Source organism: Poromitra crassiceps (assembly GCF_964638095.1).
Source record: "Poromitra crassiceps genome assembly, contig: HAP1_SCAFFOLD_712, whole genome shotgun sequence".
Lineage (NCBI taxonomy): Eukaryota > Metazoa > Chordata > Actinopteri > Beryciformes > Melamphaidae > Poromitra > Poromitra crassiceps.
The window spans coordinates 71,671-77,000 of record NW_028151696.1 but is presented as its reverse complement, the minus strand read 5'-3'; the positions used below and the strand labels follow the sequence as shown (position 1 = coordinate 77,000).

Below are 5,330 nucleotides of genomic sequence, written 5' to 3'. Positions count from 1 at the left end.
GTGATTGTTGGGACATGTGTTACATGCCAATTGGAATAACGTGAAAAACCAAAACACATTTCTCCAAAACCACATGTGGAAAACATAGAATCACACATGGTTTCAACATTACATGTGGGAATATTCCCATGTGGATGGAATAACATGAACAACAAATTCACATGTCCTAAGATCACATGTGGGAACATTCACATGTATTAGACAACCACATGTGAATGATCCCTTCTTTGACACATTTTCCACATAATTTCAGATTACATACAATTTGACACATACCAGTAGGTTATTTGCAACACACAACACATGTACAAGAATAAAATTATCTTATTTATTAACAAAACTTCACCTTTTCATAACTGCATTTATCATACATCTCTAGAAAAGGGAGTGATTGACAGATCGCATGTACAGTGATCACGGAACAATTGCAGGTGAAGCTGCAGCTCTGATGGATGAAAAATAAAGATGGCAACAGCCACCACTTCAACTCCAAACGGGAGACCAAAATCAAAGGGAGTGACTTGACAGATCGCATGTACAGTGATCATGAACAATAGCAGGCGGAGCTGCAGCTTTGGGAAACCCCCCAAGGATGAAAAATAAAGATGGCAACAGCCACCACTTCAACTCCAAACGGGAGACCAAAATCAAAGGGAGTGATTGACAGATTGCATGTACATGTACAGTGATCATGGAACAATTGCAGGTGAAGCTGCAGCTCTGATGGATGAAAAATAAAGATGGCAACAGCCACTTTTTGGGGAGTTTAGCTCGATTGCCATTTTGTCCCCACTTACCCTAAATATACAGTCTTTACGGTCACTCTCGATGCAGTATGGAGAGAGGGGTCATATTTAGCGATACAACAGTGGAGGCGGCACTACCGTTCAAAGGCAACAAAACACAGCGCCTAAAGCTCTATGCACATGTGTACATGTTGTGACTAGTTTATTCACCATGCTATGAAATAAGAAACCATAGTTGCATGAAACATTATTTCCATAGTAAATCCATACCGGGTCACTTCCTTGTTTGTCTGTGGACAGCGCTTCCACGCATGCGTTATTTGCACATGCGCTGTACACCCGGCAGCGATGTTTACTAAATATTTATTTACCTCAAAAAATTGTTTTTCTGCATTTTGGATTAGTACCCGAGTCACAAGATGTACATAGAGCTTTTTGGCACTTTGTTTTGTTGCCTTTGAACGGCAGTACCGTTCTATCGCTAAATATGACCCCTCTCTCCATACTGCATCGAGAGTGACTGTAAAGACAGTGTATATTGGGGGGATATGGCAATCGAGCTAAACTCCCCAAAAAGTGGCCTATCCCTTTGTAATAACTATGCTAGGGTGTCATGTGAGCTTCTTGTGAGCCTTCAGAACTTGGGGCTGTCATGTCCCTTTCAGGGACAGCTTCCTGTGAGACTTCAGAACTTGGGGGTGTCATGTCCCTTTCAGGAACACCTTCTCTGCCGCTGACAAGTCTTCTGATCTTGTTGGTTCCCCTGTGAAAATTTAAATATCATTAGAATAGCCCCGTGAAAATTTTAATATCATTAGAATAATCAAGGCAATTTCACAAACATACTGGGGTATTACAACCAAAACTAGGCAAACCTAGTGTAGTCCGGCTGTGAACTGAAACATTTGATTCAGGACTTTATATTCACAAATGGTCCCATAACTTACACAAAATCTATGATGCATAGAGCAACATTCTCAGAATTTTGGGCAACACCCTATGCCCTAAAACAGATGCTGTAAAATGTGCCATGGATAATGGATGGAGATGCAATAAATCCAACAGAAAATGCTACAACAGAATCTGTGCCCCTACGCCCCGACTACAATTACAGCTCTATTATGAAACGAATACAACCCTAACACTGCAGGGGAAAAAAGAGCGATACAGGCAGAGAGATACACCAGATATCAGACCAGAACACTAATTGAGCACAGATCGGCTCTTCTCCTTTCAGAGAGAGCCTGGAGATGCAAGGTTAGCCTTCTTCTAATGGCTTTTCGGCAGAGAGGATGATGCCTTGTGGCACATCCCCTCCACCCCTTCATGCTCAGAACGCCCACGAGTTTAGCCTCAGGCAGGAAAATGTTTATCACATCACTGATGACATCACAATCGTGACAGACACCGCCAATTTGAATTAAGATATATCAATATAATATAAGCATGAATTAAGGTCAGGTTACATTCTATACGTTTTACACCCACTTTCAGTGATAGAGAAAACTAGAGAAACTTACTGTTCTTTGTCGCACTGCCTCACATCCTTCAACTTCTGGGCCATGCACTGTCTGATTAGAACCTCACTGGTGTTTGGGAACACAGCTTGCACTTGGTCTGTTGGAACAACAACAAAATACAAATTTACTTCAAGGTAAATTAAATTAAATAACTTAAGTTAACAAACAAAACAAAACAAAAAGACAGACCTCTTGACCAGAATATTTATTTTACACTATATTTTAGGCACTGTGTTTTGTTGACTTTGAGCCGCGATCCGCTTGGTCCTGTTTTAGTGCTGTCCATTTAACTACTGCACACCCCGACCCTCCAAACTGCACGGACAGTTGCTGTGAAGACGTGTATATCGATGTTTATTGGGGGCGATATGGAAAATTCGCTAAACTCCCCAAAAAGTGGCCTATCCATTTAAGTTTTTCAACTTATATCATCAAATGATGGTACTAACATGCATTGTCTGTGATCAGATTGCAATCCGATAGTGTGCTTGAAAACATTAGCATACCGTTGTTGCAGAGATCACGGGTCCCAGGCTGCTCCGCCGTTTCATGGGGAAGGGGTGGGGTGGTGCTGGTGGAGGCAGCAGTGGCTTCAGGAGACGACAGGAGAGACAGAGGCAGAGGGAAAGACAGTAGAGAGGCAGAGAAGGAGACAGGGATAGAGGTCATTATCACCTGACACTAACATGCATTTTTTTCTGAGATCAGACTGCAGCGCATCAGAGTCAAAGTAGCAAAAAATAAATATAAAAAAATATAAAAAATAAATAGATAAATGTATTTATTCCAAATCTATTTTTTTGACTAAATAATATTATATAGTATTTGTGTATTTAAATTAATATCCTTGCTTCTTTGTATACCACTATGCTGAGAACATCTGCACTATATTTGCAGAGCCTATTTGAATGTTGTTGTTTTTTAGTCACATTTGCAGGGTTCTCATACCTCCTAAAAATCTAATTCAAAGACTTTGCAAGGAATTTCCAGACCCAATTCTCTTAAATTTGAGGGCCGGCAGAACTTTCAAAATAATGTAATGAGAACCATGTGCTGATTTTGTAAGGACTAAATAAGGACCCTACCGTTGTTGGGAGAGGGGACAGGGTCCCAGTCCGCTCCGGCACTTCGTGTGTGGGTGGGTTGGTGGTGGTGGAGACGGCAGTGGCTTCAGGAGACGACGGGAGACACAGGCAGAGAGAGAGAGAGGAAAGAGAGACACAGAGGAGAGAGAGAGGCAGAGACAGGGATAGAGGCCATTGACGCCTGGCGTATTTTCTGTGATCAGATTGCAATCGGATAGTGCTTGACCACATTAACCTGATTTAATTTACACCTGGTAATAATGTATCTCCAGTGTTCACATTGAAATCAGGTAAGCTCCATAGCATAGAGCAGTAGAAAAACTGCAGTGACTGTTGTTGTATGTGGATTGAGAGGATGCATTGCATGTACACTTGTGTTCAATGTGGTCACAATTAGAGATGCAACGGTATGAGTTTTTGATATTGGTATGATAACCTTGGACAAAAATACCACGGTTTCACGGTATTGCGGACCTTTATGTGTTATTGTGAAATCTGGCAACAAAAAAATAGCCTACATGTAGCGCTTTCGTCGTATCCACTAGCCTGAGATACAGCGCTCCAGATCCTTTTAACTTTAAATAGTCCTATTTGTATGCTATACCATGTTAATTTATATGAAATAACTCTTAATGTAGGGTATGAGAGTGTAACTGTGATTTTAAACCGTTATATGTATTTATTTATTGCACCCAAACCTAGAGCAGCAATTACTTATAATCCCTTATTTACTTTGAAAATTGGTGTATTACCCTTTAAACTCACAATGGCCTAATATTACTTTATCCGTTTTGTTTCCCAGGTACTGGATTCCCTCAGGTAAGGCAAACACTTAGAATATCAAGACAGTAATCATAAATCCACACAACTCAGGTAAGTATGAAAATAGAATGGGATTTAGTTATAAAACAAATAAAACAATTATCACAGTTAACATAAATTCACTTTTCCTTCAAGTATGCGTTTTCTTTTACAGGAAAATATACCTTTTTGTTTGTGACACAAGCCAAAAAAACCAAACAGCTATACCAACCAGACAAACATCATTTCACTAATGAATGTTATCAAACTCTGAAATCAGCAATTCAAATATCAAAATAATATCCCAGTCAATAACCTTATTTTTATACAATGCACATGAAATGTAAACCCCTTTGCTTTACCTCTGGTATTATATAATATAAATTGTGGGCCCACCTTTAAATGCCAATACCTCTAGCTAAGCCGGCACACCTAACTAACCCCAGTTGCAGGCCTGTTTCGAAGCTTGGGATCGGTGTGGCCTCAAACCAAATGGCCCCTTCACTCCAAGGGGAGCTTTAAAATCAAGTGTGAGGTACCTCTTTAGCAAGCAAGATGAACGCGTTTATCGTACTGTCATCATCAGCACGGATGCATGTCTGGACAGGCAGCGCAGCAACAGCAGTTGTGATCCACGGGAAGGAGAAACGGAATGGCCGGGGCTAGCAGCTCCAAGCCCAGGCGGAGATTTTCCTCTGTTGTCTCCCGTCCGAAACAGTAGAGATCGCCGGTGGATACTTAGCCTTAGCTTCACGAGGTCTTACTGGCCTGGCAAGACACCAGCTATCGCTAGCCACTTGTGGGCTAAAACTATGACACGCTCTGCACAGTTACTGTTTAGCTCTGCTAACGAACATCACCGTTAGCCGTCCACCAAGTGATTCTGTCCAGCGTCCAGTCCTCTTCAGCGCTCGCAAAGCACCTCTTTACCAATGTCCTCGGGTTGACAACTTGGCAACCGACACGCTGTTAGTTTAACGCGAGTTAAAACTAGTAAACGTCTAGAAATCAAATTCGGGTTTCTCCAACCTCCTCTTGCAGCGACTGACTGCTTGCCTGTTCCAAAACACACTGGCCGCTTCCCCAGCTCAAACCCGCCCCTGCTCCACTCACAACCAATCACAACGTTAGACAGGTGATGTCCCCCTTTATGGACCAATGGGAAACAGAATACAACG

At 41.7% G+C, this 5,330-nt stretch overlaps 1 long non-coding RNA gene across 1 annotated transcript; it reads right to left on the bottom strand.

The window, feature by feature from the left end:
- Window positions 1–989: 989 nt before the first annotated feature.
- On the bottom strand, window positions 990–2,883 carry LOC310771503. The gene is made up of 3 exons (XR_014552435.1): window positions 2,773–2,883; window positions 2,267–2,363; window positions 990–1,509 (listed from the first exon to the last, which is right to left on the bottom strand). It is a non-coding gene; the product is annotated as an uncharacterized lncRNA (long non-coding RNA).
- Between the last annotated feature and the right edge of the window lie 2,447 nt (window positions 2,884–5,330).